The following is a 19,853-nucleotide window of genomic DNA, read 5'->3' as shown; positions in this document are numbered from 1 at the left end:
GGTTTGTAGTGCTGTTCTCACTACCAACTAGCCCTCTTGGATAATGGTTTGCGATTGCTCTTTTTGTGTATCTGGCAAGTGGTCAATAAAGGCATTGAGTTTGCCATAGTTCATATAGTCATATTTAGCCATTAGGGCTTGGTAGTTTGACTCTCTGAATTGTAAAGTCACAGAGAAGTATGCGTTTCACCTGAACGGGTCAAGCCTCTTACAATGTCTATCACAGGGGGTTGATTTGGTGTGATTTTGCTTTCCTTGGGTGTTAACAGCGTTCACTACTACAGAGTGGGGGGGAGGGTGCATGAAAAGAAAGTCTGCCTCCTTGGCGACCCTGTAAAACTTTTTGCCAGCCCTTTTATATATTGGTGGAATACAGACTGGCATCTGGTTGATGACCTTGGCAGGGTCTAAAAGTGCCTCACTGATTGGGAGGGCAATTCTCAAAGAGAAAGATGTGTGTAGTATGTCCAGCAATTTATAGTGAGAGTCTTTCACCTCTTCCAGGGAAATTTGAAGAGCATCAGCCAACCTCCTAGTGAGATACTGGAAAAGCATGAACTCATCAGCTAATGATGGAGGAGGGGGCATCACTGCCTCATCCGGTGAGGAGGAGATGTTCATCAGTGGAGTGGTTTCCAACTGTAGTCTGGCCTTCTGCTCCTCAAAAGTGTCCTCCTGAGGGTCTGAGGTTCTGGATAGAGGCTGCAGAAGAATGTCTGGTGGGTACCCTGTGGGAGATACTAGAAGATCAAGAAGTATGGGGCTTGTAGGTTGCCCACAGATCCCAGTACAGCCCCTGGGGAAGGGGGCAGGGCATGGGTGTCCACACCAGGAAGAATGGGGATCGGAGCGTGGGAATAGCCGAGGAGGTCTCAGATGCTATAATGGTGGGTTGTGGTGTGAGACCAGAGAGAAACTGTTACCCTGATTACTGTCTGACTCCCTGCTGGAATTGGGTGGGGCCAACAGGGTCATTGGACACATGTACCCCAGTGCTGATTGTGATTCTGGGGACTGAGATGTGCTTGGTACTGGAATTCTGTACTGAGTAGCAGGGACTCTGGTGCTCCACGATCGTAAGGCCCCCAGAGAAGCGGATTTCCTGCGATACTGTTGTTGTGCTTCGTACTGTCAGGGATTGTCAGTGCTGACTCATTGGCACCAACAGCTTATTTTATGGAAGGCATGTTCCAAAGAGGGCTGCTTTGAAGAGGTCGGTATGGGGGATGTTCTTGTGGGTGCCAATTTAGTAGAGATAGTACAGTCTCTATTCTTGTCTCTGGCAGGTGGTGCCACTGTCTCACAGCCTGTGCCCCTTGGGCCTTTAGGTATCGCAGCAGAGCTTGCACCTGGGGGTCCCTGTTTCTTTAGGGTACCGTGCCTTGGAGCCATCAGTGCTGAGGTGACCTAACGCGCCGGGGTCTCCTCTGGCTGGTCAGGATCTCTGTTTGAGGCCTTGAGACCCTTTTCCTGGAGGCTTTGTGGAGGGAATCAGACAACTTCCTCCATGATTCTCCCTTTCTGGAGTTTGATGACTCCAGGGATGATCTGCATCCTGGAGAGGACTCAGGACTGGGGCCAGATGCCGGTTTAAGAGAGCCTTCCATGAGGAGGAGTTTCAGCTTTAGCTCCTGGTTCTTTTGGTACCTAGCTTTCAGCTGTTGGCAGAAGGTGCATTTCTGCAGGATGTGTCCCTCTCTGAGATGTCAGATGCAGCAAGAGTGCCTGTTCATCATAGGGAGGCACCTTTTAAAGCTGGGGGAACCGGGCATGCCCCTCTGGGGGGGAAGTCCCACAACAAAGGTGGGGAAAGGGGTCGAAAGAAAAAAAACTTTTTTTTTTTTTTTTTAAGAATTGAAGAACAGAAACTTTACAGGTACTACAAAAAAGAATGGAAACTCTAAGAACAATTATAAATTAACACTATCAAATATAAAGTAAATAAGTAAACTGGACTGCTACTCATTCCATCTCAGCCTCAGGGGGGTTGAGAAGGAACTGAGGGCGGTTTGCTTGCCAGCGCTAGATACCCCTGAGGCAGACCAGGAGGGAGGGTGGGGGGTGGTCAGATACAGCTACAGTGGAGCACCCGTAGGAACACTACTCGAAGAAGAAGAAGCTAAAGCTACTACTACTTACTAATTACACTAAGAACGTCTATAAACTAAATACTAGAATAAAGTTGAGATATCTCAACTTCCACAGCTCATTTTCAGCCTGAGGTATGAGTTGAGAAGGAACTGAGGGCGGTTCACCTGCACAGTGCTATATAACAACAGCACGGGGCACGAGGCTGAGTGACTAGCATGCATGCATGGACTGAACGGATGCTGCTATGAGAAATCTCCGATCAAAGGAGCAGGGGGCGGAAGTAGAGCACCCATAGGGACACTACTCAAAGAAGAAACATGTAGCTGTAAATACTGAAAAATTGTCCCTTCTCCAATTTTTGTCAGTGAGATGGTTGGTGAGGAACATTACACATTGATTAGTTATATATTTAACTTCTGTTCTTCTCTTGTCAGGTTCTTATCTCACAACCATCACTTTTGTATCTGGGCATGTTCCAGTAGTGCATTAAATGATAGGACCAGCATCTATTATGTATCTGTTACACATGATGTTTCTCCCTTCCTCTCACCAAGGGGAAATTAAATGTTAATCTTCTAATATATGCAAGTATGTAGTTTTGCATAAATATACAATTCTTGATTGGCTGCATACAAAAGTAACTGCACATTTTACACTGGAAATGAATAGACAGCTGCAGCGGCACAGGAGCTAGCAAACAGAGCTGTAAACAGGGGAGTTTGAGTGGGAGTTCTGTTGGAGGAGAAGGTATTTGTGTGTGTGTTTGGTTTTGTATTGTTAGTATCTGTATGTGTAGGGGCTTTGTGCTGGGAGAGAAGCTGAGCCCTGATTAGGGGGCGGGGCTTCACTGACTGGGGGTCCTATAAAGGTAGCAGCCAGTCAGGCAGCGGGAGTTTGAGTGGGAGTTTGAAAGGGGAGTTTGTCTTGTGGTGCTTGTGTGGGGTTTGGTTTTGCTGTGGGTGGTGGTGTTTTGGTGTGGTTTGTGTTTCCCAGATTAACAGGATTTAGGTGGGAAGGCTATGACAGATTCAGAGGTGGCAGTGGGAGTGACCCATGTAGCAGATGACACAATGAAGATGACTGGATGTGGAAGCTGTGGTATGTACATGATCCTGGAGGGGGCACCTGGTAAGAGTTTTCTCTGCATGAAATGCCGTCTGATAGAGCTGATGGAGGAAAAGATCAGAGGTTTGGAGATGCAGGTGGAAAGTCTGGTAGAGTTTAGGAAGGGGTTTGAGCAGATTATGGAGCAAAGACATGAGGTATCTGAAGGGAAAAGCTCAGACTTGCAGATGGAAGCAGGACTAGGGAATTCTGAGGGGAGACTGGGTGAGGAAAGTGGTCAGTGGAAGCATGTGACTAAAAGAACTAGGCAGAGGAAAAGACGGGCTAGTGAAGGAGAAACAGAGCTTCAGAATAGGTTTGCAGAGTTGGAAAATGAAGAAGGGGCTCAGCAGGTAGTCACTGAAGGTGATAGGGCAAGGAAGAAGAGAAGAGCGGTTAGTCCTATAGGAAAAGGGGAAGAGTTAATGGAGATTACACCAAATATGAGCCCCAGGAGGATACAGGATGGGTTAAAAAGGATTACAAGGGAGAATGGGAATGGAAAGAACTTGCAGCCAGAGGGAACAGGGGATAGACTGGAGAATAGCACCGTCACTAGGAAAAGGCAGGTCTATGTGATTGGGGACTCTTTACTGAGAAGAATAGATAGGCCTGTAACCAGAGCTGATCCAGAAAATAGGAGGGTGTGCTGTCTTCCAGGTGCTAAGATACGGGATGTAGACCTGAAGTTGAAAAGGATTCTAAAGGGAGCGGGAAAGAATCCCCTAATTATCCTTCATGTGGGAACAAATGATACGGCTAGATTCTCGCTGGAAAGTATTAAGGGAGACTATGCTAGGCTGGGGAGGACGCTTAAGGAAATTGAGGCTCAGGTGATCTTTAGTGGGATTCTGCCTGTTCCTAGAGAAGGGCAACAAAGGTGTGACAAGATTATGACTATCAATAGATGGCTTAGGCAGTGGTGCTATAAGGAGGGCTTTGGGATGTATGGCCATTGGGAGGCATTCATGGATAGAGGACAGTTCTCTCGGGATGGACTTCATCTGAGTAGGGAAGGAAATAGACTTCTAGGATGGAGGCTGGCACAACTGATTAAGAGAGCTTTAAACTAGGAATTTGGGGGAGATGGTTGGGAGATGTCCAGGTAATCTCCACGCCAGAATTTAGCATAGAGTGGAAAGAAAATAAAGTAAGAGTGGATACAGCTGTAGGTAGGAGGAAGGGCAGTGTAGATACAAGTCTAATAGGTTATACTGGTAGTAAAATAACCGTGCCTAATAGGGTACAGAATGTGAGTGAGGCCAAACAGCAAAAATTAAGAAGTTTGTACACTAATGCAAGGAGCCTAGGTAACAAAATGGAGGAACTAGAGTTACTGGTGCAGGAAGTGAAACCAGATATTATAGGTATAACAGAGACCTGGTGGAATAGTAGTCATGACTGGGCTACAGGTATTGAAGGGTATGTGCTGTTTAGGAAAGACCGAAATAAAGGTAAAGGTGGTGGAGTAGCATTGTATATCAATGATGAGATAGAATGTAAAGAAATAAGAAGCGATGAAATGGATATGACTGAGTCTGTCTGGGCAACAATTAAATTGGGGAAGAAAACTATTAGAGCCTCCCCTGGGATAGTGCTTGGGGTGTGCTATAGACCGCCGGGATCTAATTTGGATATGGATAGAGCCCTTTTTAATGTTTTTAATAAAGTAAATACTAATGGAAACTGTGTGATCATGGGAGACTTTAACTTCCCAGATATAGACTGGAGGACGAGTGCTAGTAATAATAATAGGGCTCAGATTTTCCTAGATGCGATAGCTGATGGATTCCTTCAGCAAGTAGTTGCTGAACCGACTAGAGGGGATGCCATTTTAGATTTGGTCTTGGTGAGTAATGAGGACCTCATAGAGGAAATGGTTGTAGGGGATAATCTTGGCTCAAGTGATCATGAGCTAATTCAGTTCAAACTGAATGGAAGGATTAACAAAAATAAATCTGCAACTAGGGTTTTTGATTTCAAAAGGGCTGACTTTCAAAAATTAAGGAAATTAGTTAGGGAAGTGGATTGGACTGAAGAATTTATGGGTTTAAAGGTAGAGGAGGCCTGGGATTATTTTAAATTAAAGCTGCAGAAGCTATCGGAAGCCTGCATCCCAAGAAAGGGGAAAAAATTCATAGGCAGGAGTTGTAGACCAAGCTGGATGAGCAAGCATCTTAGAGAGGTAATTAAGAAAAAGCAGAAAGCATATAGGGAGTGGAAGAAGGGAGGGATCAGTAAGGAAAGCTACCTTATTGAGGTCAGAATATGTAGGGATAAAGTGAGACAGGCTAAAAGTCAAGTAGAGTTGGACCTTGCAAAGGGAATTAAAACCAATAGTAAAAGGTTCTATAGTCATATAAATAGGAAGAAAACAAAGAAAGAAGAAGTGGGACCGCTAAAAACTGAGGATGGAGTGGAGGTCAAGGATAATCTAGGCATGGCCCAATATCTAAACAAATACTTTGCCTCAGTCTTTAATAAGACTAAAGAGGATCTTAGGGATAATGGTAGCATGATAAATGGGAATGAGGATATGGAGGTAGACATCACCATATCTGAGGTAGAAGCGAAACTCAAACAGCTTAATGGGACTAAATCGGGGGGCCCAGATAATCTTCATCCAAGAATATTAAAAGAATTGGCACAAGAAATTGCAATCCCATTAGCAAGAATTTTTAATGAATCTGTAAACTCAGGGGTTGTACCGTATGATTGGAGAATTGCTAACATAGTTCCTATTTTTAAGAAAGGGAAAAAAAGTGATCTGGGTAATTATAGGCCTGTTAGTTTGACATCTGTAGTATGCAAGGTCTTGGAAAAAATTTTGAAGGAGAAGGTAGTTAAGGACATTGAAGTCAACGGTAAATGGGACAAAACACAACATGGTTTTACAAAAGGTAGATCGTGCCAAACCAACCTGATCTCCTTCTTTGAGAGAGTAACAGATTTTTTAGATAAAGGAAACGCAGTGGATCTAATTTACTTAGATTTTAGTAAGGCGTTTGATACTGTGCCACATGGGGAATTATTAGTTAAATTGGATAAGATGGGGATCAATAGGAAAATTGAAAGGTGGATAGGGAATTGGTTAAAGGGGAGACTACAACGGGTCCTACTGAAAGGTGAACTGTCAAGTTGGAGGGAGATTACCAGTGGAGTTCCTCAAGGATCAGTTTTGGGACCAATCTTATTTAATCTTTTTATTACTGACCTGGGCACAAAAAGTGGGAGTGTGCTAATAAAGTTTGCAGATGATACAAAGCTGGGAGGTATTGCTAATTTAGAGAAGGACAGGGATACCCTACAGGAGGATCTGGATGACCTTGTAAACTGGAGTAATAGGAATAGGATGAAATTTAATAGTGAGAAGTGTAAGGTCATGCATTTAGGGATTAATAACAAGAATTTTAGTTATAAGCTAGGGACGCATCAACTAGAAGTAACGGAGGAGGAAAAGGACCTTGGAGTATTGGTTGATCATAGGATGACTATGAGCTGCCAATGTGATATGGCTGTGAAAAAAGCTAATGTCGTCTTGGGATGCATCAGGAGAGGTATTTCCAGTAGGGATAAGGAGGTTTTAGTACCGTTATATAAGGCACTGGTGAGACCTCACCTGGAATACTGTGTGCAGTTCTGGTCTCCCATGTTTAAGAAGGATGAATTCAAACTGGAACAGGTACAGAGAAGGGCTACTAGGATGATCCGAGGAATGGAAAACTTGTCTTATGAAAGGAGACTCAGGGAGCTTGGCTTGTTTAGCCTAACTAAAAGAAGGTTGAGGGGAGATATGATTGCTCTCTATAAATATATCAGAGGGATAAATACCAGAGAGGGAGAGGAATTATTTAAACTCAGTACCAATGTGGACACAAGAACAAATGGATATAAACTGGCCACTAGGAAATTTAGATTAGAAATTAGACGAAGGTTTCTAACCATCAGAGGAGTGAAGTTTTGGAATAGCCTTCCGAGGGAAGTAGTGGGGGCAAAAGATCTATCTTGCTTTAAGATTAAACTCGATAAGTTTATGGAGGAGATGGTATGATGGGATAACATGGTTTTGGTAATTAAATATTCATGGTAAATAGGCCCAATGGCCTGTGATGGGTTTTTAGATGGGGTAAGATCCAAGTTACCCGGGAAAGAATTTTCTGTAGTATCTGGCTGATGAATCTTGCCCATATGCTCAGGGTTTAGCTGATCGCCATATTTGGGGTCGGGAAGGAATTTTCCTCCAGGGCAGATTGGAAGGCCCTGGAGGTTTTTCGCCTTCCTCTGTAGCATGGGGCACGGGTCACTTGCTGGAGGATTCTCTGCTCCTTGAGGTCTTCAAACTACAATTTGAGGACTTCAATAGCACAGATATAGGTGTGAGGTCTTTTTTAGGAGTGGTGGGTGAAATTCTGTGGCCTGCATTGTGCAGGAGGTCAGACTAGATGATCATAATGGTCCCTTCTGACCTAAATATCTATGAATCTATGAATCTATAAAAGTAACTGCACATTTTACACTGGAAATGAATAGAACAGGAATAAAAATAGGCACTATATTTAGTCTCATTCTTCACTAGAGAAATGTATCTAAATATCTGTTGCCAGTGATGAACACACACCATTTAAAATGTTAAAAATAGCTGCATGCAGTTCATAGTGCTGGTACTCCTATTCTACTGTCTATAATTCTTTTTAAAAATTCCACATAGAAGATTTTCCGAAAGCCCTGAAGTTAGGAAAAGGGAAGCCATAAGAAACATATTGGAGGTTCATTGTTTATCTGTCTGTCTGTTCTATTTGATAATCCAGGCCACTGGTTTTGTTCAAATCCCTGACTCAAACTGAGTAAACCTTTACATTTGTTGTTAGGGAAATACTTGAAATAGCCTTTTCCTCACTGCGTGAAGATGTTTTCCTGTGTCCTGTGCAGAGTAAGCACCTCCTCACATTGTCAACAGACTGGTACAGCCTACTGACAGCCCTCTTTCTGACCTTAATTTCCTCTTCCTGCCTGTAGCTTTTTCATGGGTGAAATCTGATACACATACACATTTCCAAGGCACGTATGAAAGAGGAAGCAGCTGCAGTCACAGTCACAACACCACTACTGAGCATTATGTTTCTAACTTTAGCTCAGCTCCTTTCAGATGGGTGCCTGCCATCTCAAAACAGCTGAGGTTAGTAAAATAAACTATTTAAAATATAGATTCACCTAAACTGCTTGGGTCTGAAGGAAAACACGCATGTTTCTAACTTGGTGCAGTCTAGAGAGACAAAGTTATTGGACCAACCTCTGTTGGTGAATAGAGACAAGGTTTTCAGCTACACAGAGCTCTTCTTCACGTCACAGGTGCAGTTTAGACAGCCTGGATTATGATTAAGGAATAGGGACATTTAAAAAGTCCACTTCTGTGGCAGATTTCATGATGCACACTTCCCCTTTCTTTTGTCTTAATGGCTGGATTTTGTTTCCTTTTGAATTCTCATTTAAGATGACCCAATGGAACAGTTGTGGTAGGGTTGGAGGTCCTGCACAGAGGTTACGAACCTCAGTGCCCCATGCAGCTCTGCCCCATGGAGGCTAGTAAAAATACCAAAATGTGTACATCAAAAATTTTAACAGAGCCTCTTCAGTTACTGCATCTGGATACATTTCTTTGGTTTTTGTATAAATATTTGGAACGTATTTTAAAGTAAAAGTCAAACAGAAGGTTTAGGTATATGATACAGATATATCTATATCATATACGTAAACCTCTCTACATATGTATATATAGTTAAAATAAATATTAAATGTATTATAATTGGTTTTTGCACAGCAAAATAAAAAAAACAATTACAATAGGTTTTTGCACCAGTAAAACATTGATTAATGTCAGCCACAAGATAGAGAATACAATTTTCAATGCTCATATAAGTAGAACAAAGATTGAGAGGTAGCTTTGAGATTATACCACATTTGTTTCCAATCCCATTGCCAAAAAATACAGATGTACTCCCCTTAGAAGGTAAAAGTATGATTGGAGGGAGGTTATGACAGCTCTATGGGCATAAAACCCCAGGTGCACTTGTCCATCTGTTATATATGTATTTATTTTACTAATAGCTTTCGGGATATGTAAGCAGATCATCATCTACTTACATCTCAAAGACAGCAAAATGGGGTAAAGTTAGAGCCTAAAAGATAAAGATAAGGGTGGCAAGTTGTGCTCACTAGTAAATATAGCAAACAATATGGGAAGCATATAAACAGTGAAATGGAATAGTGATTAAGCTTGATTGCTTTAAAACAGTGTATTTGGCCTTAGGCAAGTAACATGCTTTGAAACTGTGGCCATGAAAAGCAAGAACGAGAATTCACTCATCTTTGGAATAGAAACATTACAGAACTGATATGTGAACTGGCAGGGAAATAAACCTCACAGTTAGTATTCAGCAGTTTAAATAACACTGATCATTCAGATTTCCTAATTTGCTTTGAGTCTAAAATATCCTTAACAAGATGTCATATAGCTAGCTATTGCCCATGCACTGCATGGCTTATTGTTAATGCAGAACAGGTTTATACAATCTAATTTAAAATTAACCCTGAACCAAGTAAAGATAATAAAATAGACATAAAATTTGAAACGGAATCTCATGGAAGTAAAATGAAATAGCCATCTAAAGTCACCTGTGAAAACTTTTTATGCTTTTTGCTGCTGTAAATCAGGATAACTAATCTTACTCTTATTTTACTGATCTGAAGAACAAGGAGATCAAATAAGTGTAAGAATTTTGTTTTAAATCAATTTGAAACAAAAAAAGTATCGTGATTAAGCATGTTTCAAATTTGTAGATTTGAGAGAAAATAAAATCCAGTCTTTCTTCTTTTTTCCAAAATATGTACCTTGTCTTAATTTGTGAGTATGTTGCTCTGAATGGTCAGAGTACGTAGGTTCTAGTGGTCAGAATAAGGAACAGGGAACTGAGGGCTGAGTCTAGGGGGTTTAGACAAATATCTTCCACTAATTATAATTAGATATTTATCTCAAATCTCTAGACTCTTTTGAAAATCTCAATCAAGATATCTGAGTTATATTCCAAGCTCTGGTGCAAACTTGCTGTTTGATCTTGGGCAAGTCATTTATCTACCTGTGCCTCATTTTGCACACCTGTAAAATAGTTAAGAACACTCGTGTTATGAGGCTTAATTAATGCTTACAATGTGCTTTGGGATCCCCATACTAAAGGCTTAGTATAAATGCAAGGTATCAGTCTTTCTATTGACAGGTTTCAGAGTAGCAGCCGTGTTAGTCTGTATCCGCAAAAAGAAAAGGAGTACTTGTGGCACCTTAGAGACTAACAAATTTATTTGAGTATAAGCTTTCGTGAGGCACATTTCACTTCATTGGATGCATGTAGTGGAAAGTACAGTGGGGATATTTTATATACACAGAGAACATGAAACAGTGGGTGTTACCATACACACTGTAACAAGAGTGATCAGGAAAGGTGAGCTATTACCAGAAGAAGAGCTGGGGGTGGGGGGAAACCTTTTGTAGTGATAATCAAGGTGGGCCATTTCCAGCAGTTGACAAGAACATCTGAGGAACAGCGGGGGGAGTGGGGAGGGGAAATAAACATGGGGAAATAGTTTTACTTTGTGTAACGACACATCCACGACACATCCACTCCCAGTTTTTATTCAAGCCTAAGTTAATGGTATCCAGTTTGCAAATTAATTCCAATTCAGCAGTCTCTTGTTGGAGTCTGGTTTTGAAGTTTTTTTCTTGAAGAATTGCCACTTTTAGGGCTGTAATCGAGTGACCAAAGAGATTGAAGTGTTCTCCGAATGGTTTTTGAATGTTATAATTCAAATGTTAAAACTCTCAAAGATCTTGGGAGACAGGCCAGTCCTTGGTTACAGACAGCCCCCCAATCTGAAGCAAATACTCACCAGCAACCACACACCACACAACAAAAACACTAACCCAGAAACCTATCCTTGCAACAAAGCCCATTGCCAACTGTGTCCACATATCTATTCAGGGGACACCATCATAGGGCCTAATCACATCAGCCACACTATCAGAGGCTCGTTCACCTGCACATCTACCAATGTGATATATGTCATCATGTGCCAGCAATGCTCCTCTGCTATGTACGTTGGCCAAACTGGACAGTCTCTACGTAAAAGAATAAATGGACACAAATCAGACGTCAAGAATGATAAAATTCAAAAACCAGTCGGAGAACACTTCAATCTCTTTGGTCACTCGATTACAGAGCTAAAAGTGGCAATTCTTCAACAAAAAAACTTCAAAACCAGACTCCAGTGAGAGACTGCTGAATTGGAATTAATTTGCAAACTGGACACCATTAAATTAGGCTTGAATAAAGACTAGGAGTGGATGTGTCATTACACAAAGTAAAACTATTTCCCCTTGTTTATTTCCCCCCCTACTGTTGTTCAGATGTTCTGCTGGAAATGGCCCACCTTGATTATCACTACAAAAGGTTTCCCCCCCCTCCCACCCCTCTCTTGCTGGTAATAGCTCACCTTTCCTGATCACTCTTGTTACAGTCTGTATGGTAACATCCATTGTTTCATGTTCTCTGTGTATATAAAATCTCCCCACTGTATTTTCCACTACATGCATCCGATGAAGTGAGCTGTAGCTCACGAATAAATTCGTTAGTCTCTAAGGTGCCACAAGTACTTCTATTCTTTCTATTGTTCTCTTATATTGGGTGAGATTCTCTCTATGAATTCTGCTGGTGCAGGTTCCATACACATGGTGGCAGACAAATTCCTCCAGTCTGCCTGGAATGAGGACTCAGGGCTGAAAGCTGCCTCCAACCTCTGCTGCACTGGGGACCAGAACTGGCCAACAAAGACCCCGAAGTGGCAGTACCAGTATAGGAGGACAGTTGCAGCTCACTTGTGAGATTCAATACAATTCAACACCTGTCCAGGACAGTCTCCTCTGATTGACTGCCCTGGCTGCCCTAACAAAAGGGTTCATATGCCACATGCCTTCTCCCCATTGCTGTACAGCATGAAGAAATTGGTGTGGCTGGATGCCTCTATGTCATTGCTTATCTTGGGGTGATTTTGTCCCCTCTGGCCATTAAAAGTTTATGCAAATAAGAGTGGCCCTAGAGAAACTGGTCAAGCACAAAGCAGCAGCATAAGGAAAGATGGTCCAATGGACAATTACATTTATGGATTGTAGTCCAGTTGAAAGAGGAAGGATTGTCTAGTGGTTAGACCATTAGCCCGGGACTTCAATTCCCTGTTCCACCACGACTGTGTGGTATATCCTGTGTGACCTGGGGCAAGTCACTTAGTCTCTCTGGCCGAGATCCTCAAAGGTATTTAAGTAATTAACTCCCACTGAAAACAACAGGAATTACATGCCTGGATACCTTTGAGGATCTGGGCCTCAGTTTTCCATCTGAAAAATGGGGACAATAGTAATTCCCTATTTCACAAAGGTGTTATAAAGCTAAGTACATTAAAGCTTGTAAGACATGAAGATATTTTACGGTGACAAGGGTCATAAAAGTACCTAAGACAAACAGATGCTCAAGGCAGTGAAAAGGTGAGCTTTCAAGCCATCTTTACATCCTTTAACTTTTGCTCTGTGCATGTGGGTTGTATCCAAACATCTGCCCCAACACATTTATCCACATATTTGTGTTTCCTTAAACCACTTGTGTTTACTTTTCAAATCGATCTGTCTAAATTGGATTAGTGTGAATTAAGATATTAATCTCAATTGAGGAATATTTTCTAGAGCATCCGTTCTACTGCAAACAGGGGATGCAACAAAACTCTGAAAACTGAATTCATCTTTGCTTGAAGTTACACCGGGCAATGTTGTGCACATATATGCTGCTGCTCTGTTCAATAAGGCAAACGTTGTTGATTTGTGGACATCTTTATTAAAAGAGTCCTTCTAGTTTCCTGGAGAATAACAGCCAATTCTTTCCTCTTAGGACTCTTCCCCTGCTATGCATGATGGAATAAGGCCAACTTGTTATTTCAGGTTATAAATTTAGAAAGCAGAAATGTGTTTTGACTGCTAGACATATGATGTTATTCACTGATTTGCCAGATTAACAAAGGTTTTAAACTATGAGATTTTATCATTTTTTTTGTTTGGCATTCTGTTAAAAAGCATATCTGCCATCCTTTTCTGTTAAAAACAACTATCACCACCGCCGAGTATGTGTAGAAGTTACCAGGAAAAAATATATTTATGAATAAAATAAACACTAAATGGGGAATTACAATATTTTTAGTCTTAGAGCACAGTTTAGAGAGGGCCTGGAGACAGGGACTGGATTTAATGCATCTGGTGATTTCCCCATCTCTATATTTTGGTTTCTGTCTTCAGAGATAAAAGAAATCTTAGTCACCGATGGTCATTAAAAAATCCATGACACTTCTCATAAGAACAAGTGTATTAACCCCAATGTCCAGAACTAATTCCAACCTGTGTAATTATAAGTCTTATTAAATTTCCCTGCAGTTTCAATTTGATAAAATATTCTACACTTTATCCTAAATATTAATGTAGAATTTTGTGTGCTGTTCAACAGTGACTGTGTTTCACCCCAGCAGAGGCTGCACTTCAGTAGTGAATTAAATGAATCCCACATATAGTTTGCACATACTATGTGGTAAGTATTCAAAGTGGTTTGCATGTGAAATGCAATATAAATGCAATATTATGGAGGTGCCTGGTAGCAGCTCTACGGTTAGAGTTCTATTCAAATGTGGACTATAAATTCCTGTTTTACTCTAAAAGTAGGTGGTTAATTGGTGTGAAATTTCACACATGGTTAGTTTTATGCCCACTGAATTTTACACATAGTTTGTGTCTGGTTTCTCATTATACATTTATAATATAATGTCTTTGGAATTGGGATCTGGCTGATATTTGTCCTTGGCAGTCCTACTTTTCACTGTTGACTGATATCTTTTATAAACCAATGTCTGCCTAAACATGGTAAATATGTGTAGATCTGGTGTTATGAATTAAAAAAAAACCAGATTATGGACTTGGGGTCATTTTTAACCATTATTCACATTATAATTTAAAATGTACGTGCTGTGCACCCAAGCTTGATTGATGAGTGCCAAGTGCATGGACACTTGATTGATGGGGGCTGGGTATACATAAAATCTTCTCTAATAGGAACCACCCTTTCTTGTCAGATTTTACCCCACAATGGTTTCTTGGGCAGCCACTGGTTAAGAAGGGCTCATGCGCAGCTGCTGGCAGGTAAAATCTTCTACCTTCATACATGTCTGCCTAGCCTCATCCATGTACCCACTCTTACACTTTGAAAAATCCTAGGATATTAATATCCCAAACACATTTCTGTGGAGTAGTTAAGATTGCTACACACCTAACATACCCAAGACAAATCCATAACAGCAAGGAAATGAAAAGTTAAAACACCTAACTGCACATACTCTCTACTCCTCCCTCCATACCCTACTATTACCACAACTACCACACAACACAGACCATGTAGGGCAACCTTAACTTTGCGCTCACAAGGATGCCAGCCTTTCATCGTCACTTTTAATTGCCATTCTGCAAACACTAAACTGCTGTGTCCCAATACAACCAACTACTACACCAAACAACACAATTACTATTGTTGGGGGAAAATAATCCAATAAAGGAGTGCGTGCATGTGTGTGGAAAAGGGGCAGAATTAAGGTTGCAATGCATAGTCTGTTGTATTCAGTAGCTGTGGTAAGGATAAGGTGTGCATGAAGGAGAAATGCACTTTACTGGCTTAACTATTCATTTCCTTGCTCTGTGTGTTTGTCTCAGCTATCAGAGTAGCAGCCGTGTTAGTCTGTATTTGCAAAAAGAAAAGGAGTACTTGTGGCACCTTAGAGACTAACAAATTTGCATCCGATGAAGTGAGCGGTAGCTCACGAAAGCTTATGCTCAAATAAATTTGTTACTCTCTAAGGTGCCACAAGTACTCCTTTTCTTTTTGTCTCAGGTATGTTACATTATTGCAACCCTGCCTGCTTCCAAACTAATTTTTGTGCATATTAATATTGTCAGAACTTGCTGGTTTTAGTTCTTGATAATAACTGTGACACTATAATTAGTTATTAGGCTTCTAATATGATGCTTCTGCTTTGGTTTTATTTTGCATAATTATTTCTGCTGCCACCTGTTGGTAAATATTTTATGATACTAAAATAATGATAGAAAAACATGAGGACTAGCTGTGACTTTATATATCAGCTGCTTCTGTTGGGTTTCAGCATTGCTTTCATCATTTATTTATTTCCAAACTCCTCCATCAAGCAAAAGGGTGTGGAAAGTGACTCCTGAAAGAATCTAATGTAAAGTGATGTGACAAGCGAAACCAGAATCCAGGTGCCCAACAAAAAATCAGTAACAGTTCAGTGAGTGAAAAGGAGGAAAGTGAAAAGAAAATGATACAGCTACATGAGCAGAACTCACCAGCTTTCCAAATCTTCACCATAAAGCTTTTGGGAAGGAAGTGATGTTTCAAGGTATGAGATTCTAAACAGGTCTCCAACAAGAATCAGAAGGGGACTTTGGCCAACATGATTCTGATGTAAGGGCCTAATCCAACTCCCACTGAAGTCAGTGAAAAGGCTCCCATAGACTTCAATGGGAGGATCAAGCTTTACATGTAGTCTCTGAGAACTGGCAATGATGATTTGTTGTCTATGTTTGCCAATCATCCATATATTTTTTTTTTTGGATAAACATACCAGTTTCTAGTTCCTCCAACTCAGGAAAATAACTTGATTCACATTAAACAATTTAGTAATTATACAGTTTATACACAGAGAAGTAGAGGTCTCTCAGATCAGCTTACTATTTTGGAATAGTAAGTGCTCTCTGGAGCACTTTTGTGTAGTCTTGGCTTTATTTTTCACCCCAGAAAATTTTGAATCTGGCACTTAAACTGTGTGCATCATATTCCTTAAGCAGACTGTAATTTCTTTTATGCAAAACTTCATTTTAAATGGAAAATCTGGCCAACACCAACCTACCGAGGAAACAGACCTTTTTATCCATGCTATTAAAGAACCTGTAGTTTTTTGGTCGAGGCTCTCACATCTGCTTCAACCTCTCTTTGCCTCAAACCACTTCATCACCTGTTATCAGAGAACTATTCATGGCAACTCAACAATGATTTTCCTAAATGACTGTGAGATCTCATTTAGATTTTTAATAAACAGTTACATTCTAATGAGGTGTTCATAAAACTGACTAAATATGTTTCGAAATCATTAGCTTAACTTACAAGTGCAAAAGTCTCCTTTGGGAGCCCTGCAGAGTTTGTTATAAGACTTCTGGCAGATGGATTGATATAACAACACAAGTGAGTTTTGAGTCTCCACACAAACAATGCAAATGTGAATGACTGGGTAACAGGCTACTAGATAAAGAGCTAAATGTCCCTTAAGTAGGTTCATTAAAGAGGGAAAACAATCAAAACACATTTCTGTGCCATTTAAATACCAGGTGCACAGTAGTCTGCAGGTGCCAGAAAAACTGACAAGGGTCCCTTGCTGGAACACACAGGAGCTTAAAGGGATGCACGGTTTTGACAAATGTGTCTCAGATAATGACAGGTATTGGCAGATGTACCCAGACCCTGCTGGAGGGGAATGCAAACAATGAGTCATCTGCAGCAGGCGCTTTCATTAGGGAAAGCCTCATGGTGGCTCCTCCACCAGCAATTAAAACAGCCCTGATGCATAATGCTCCAGGGCAAAAAGCAAGTGCCTTAGTACTGATTTAATGACTATCCAGCCAGTCTTGGTAAACAAATACACATACACCCTCTTAATGACTAATTCATGAAGGACGCACATTATGTGACAAACATGTTAAATACGTTTTTCTTCTTTCCTTAAAAATAGGGTACTTTCCTTTGCTTTTCAACTTAAATAGGACAAGTGGTCTGTAAACAGGCCTGTAAATCTAATACTAGCAACTGCAACAAAAAAGTAAAACTTTGAAGTCAGGAAAGGTTACTGGGTTTGCCCTGCAGGAATCTGACCTATTCTCAAAACAGAAAATGATGACCACAATTCAAGGACAGAGCCCCATTAAAATCATTACTAATCAAGGTAGCACAGCCCTTTGTGCTAGGTGTTGAAAGACAGATGACATGTTTGTAATTTAACTCCTTGGTGATGACAGCCCCATTTTGGGAATGGGGTATGTGCTCACTTATAGGCCAAAGCCTAGGGGTGATTAATTTCACTGTTCTTAAAATACAGTTTTAATTCCTTTTTTAAAAATAATATTACTGCTCCCTTAATGAGTGGATATATATCTCTGAAAGCCGCAACTGTGTCCCCCAGCTGGACAGTTAGTTGTAGCCCTGTGGGATTCACATGATGTAGGATGCATGGTGGCACTGCAGCCTGCCTGCCTTTGGGATTTGTGCTTTGACCTGTGCAGAAACACAATAGGGCCCCTGACAGTAGAAATTGCTGAGGGGATGTGTTAAGGACTGTTGTTGAGGGCTGAAGGATTATGACCAAGATCTTCAGTCTCTCCTCTGGGTGAAACTGGATAGTCCACTTGAGTTTATGCTTCAGAACGTTGATTCTAAGATAACAATATACTGTTTCATCTGATAAAATGTTTTTGCCTCTTACGGCTTGTCTACATGGTGTCATACAGGAAAGTTAATACAAATTAACTAAAGGTGTGAGTTTGAAGTGGGTTAGTTAAACTGCATTAATCCCCCCTGTGAAAACCCTTGTTCAGAAATGAAGGGGCCTTAATTCAGTTTAGTTTAATTGACTTCCAACGTGAATTAAACTAAACCAAATTAAGGCCATTTTACTTCTGAATTAACTGTGTACATACAGGGATTTAATGCAGTTTAATCTACTTCAAATTCACAGTTTTAGTTAATTCGGATTAATTTTCTGGGTATCCTTATGTAGGCAAGCCCTAAGGTGGGGGGGAAGGACTATTTCCTTAAAATATCCCTTCTTGAGGTATTTCTAGATAAAGCTCTAACAAATTAAGTATACTTAAGAGTGTACTATTATTACAAATATATTTCTTTCATTTTGGTTTGAATGTAAGTGTGGCTGTCACATTGTTTAAGCCTATATTTGATTCATGGGACTGGATTTTTAAAGTGGCCTCAACCTAGTCTTTCTTTTTGCCTCTGCAATTAGTGGTACCTGTGTTTTTGTAGCTGGTGTTAATTGCAGTCACAAATCCTATCATTTTGATGTCTAAGTACAGTACTGGTACTTGATCTGTGGGCAGACTGAGGCACTGAGGTGTCTGAACAGTAGGATTTAAACTAACAATTAACCATAGACTCAAAATACAGGTACAGTAACTGAGAATGTAAACAAGAAGCCTAGATCTGACAATCTGATGCATAATATCTAAAAATGGATCTCCCTATAATACAAACATTTTTCAGCAGAACATGTCAACCACCCCATTACCAAGAAATTAAAAACATGCATCAAAACCATTTTGGCTCACATCAGAATATATGAACTGTTTCCCTATACTTCAGCAGTTAATGAAAATGCTGGACTTAGAGTAGCCAATGTTTCTGCTGATTTCAGCTAGGATTTTCAATGAGACATAGGGGAGTTAGGTGCCCTACTCTTACTGAATTTCCCTTAGAAAATCCTAGCTCAGATTTGATGCTAGTGCAGAGGCCCAGTAGTAAAATAAAAGGGTCCATTATTGGTGTGTTTTAAAAAGAGAGTGGCCTCTTTTGAATACCTGCTGAAAACCATATTAGCAACAAAGACATGACCAGGAGATAGGGTTGCCAACATTGTAATATTTAAAAACTCCAGCAGGAGTGTAGGAACTTCCCCCATCCCGCCTCTTCCCCTGAGGACCCTCCTTTTCCTCCTATGAGCCATAGCTGTGAGCTGCAGCTGCTCAACACAGGTAGGAGGCAGCCACGTCTGAGTAGAGGCTGGCACAGGTAATGACCTGGCGCCTCCCCATCTCTCCCACCTGCAGTAACTGGACTTTGGGTGTCTGGTCAGCAGATTTTGACTGAACACTGTCAGGTCCCCTATTTGATCGAACTTTCCGGTTGAAAACCGGCCACCTGGCCACCCTACCAGGAAACCTTCTTCAGAGGCAATCTGTATGGAAAAAGGTAAAGTATCAAGCGGCTAACTCCACTTTTTTCTTCATACATCAATTCCTGAATAAAACCTCCTGGTCAGCACACTGACTCTATTTTCTGATTTCAGTGCTAATTGTTCCATTTACAGAGCACAGGGTAAAACAGCGTCTTCTTATTACTCCCACATCCAAGCAAATTTAAGTCATATCTGTGCTGAGCCACTCCTAGAAGCTCAAATTAGCACAGGACTATGACCTGGACATGCAATTTGATTAAGTTCCTGGTTAAGTAGGTGTGCCATTTTTTACGGGGGTGGGAATAAAAGCACGATGGATTTTATCTAACGTATCACAGCACAGTTCTGTGCAACATGTGCAGTCTCAAAGTTTAACCTCTTGTTTGAACAATCAGTTCTAGAATTAATCTGAAAATAGACCATGTAAGTTGCCTGAGAAGGGTTTCCTTGATGCTTAGTGTAATTATTAATAATTAGATGCACATAAAGTTATACTACTT

General features: G+C 40.8%; 1 protein-coding gene across 9 annotated transcripts in view; it reads right to left on the bottom strand.

The window, feature by feature from the left end:
* PTPRM (protein tyrosine phosphatase receptor type M) overlaps positions 1-19,853 on the bottom strand; it is an 835,052-nt gene that overhangs the window by 28,065 nt on the left and 787,134 nt on the right. The gene's annotated exons all lie outside the window — the stretch shown is intronic.

The sequence above is a fragment of the Lepidochelys kempii genome, chromosome 2 (genome assembly GCF_965140285.1).
Source record: "Lepidochelys kempii isolate rLepKem1 chromosome 2, rLepKem1.hap1, whole genome shotgun sequence".
NCBI lineage: Eukaryota > Metazoa > Chordata > Testudines > Cheloniidae > Lepidochelys > Lepidochelys kempii.
This window is presented reverse-complemented; position numbering and strand designations above follow the sequence as displayed.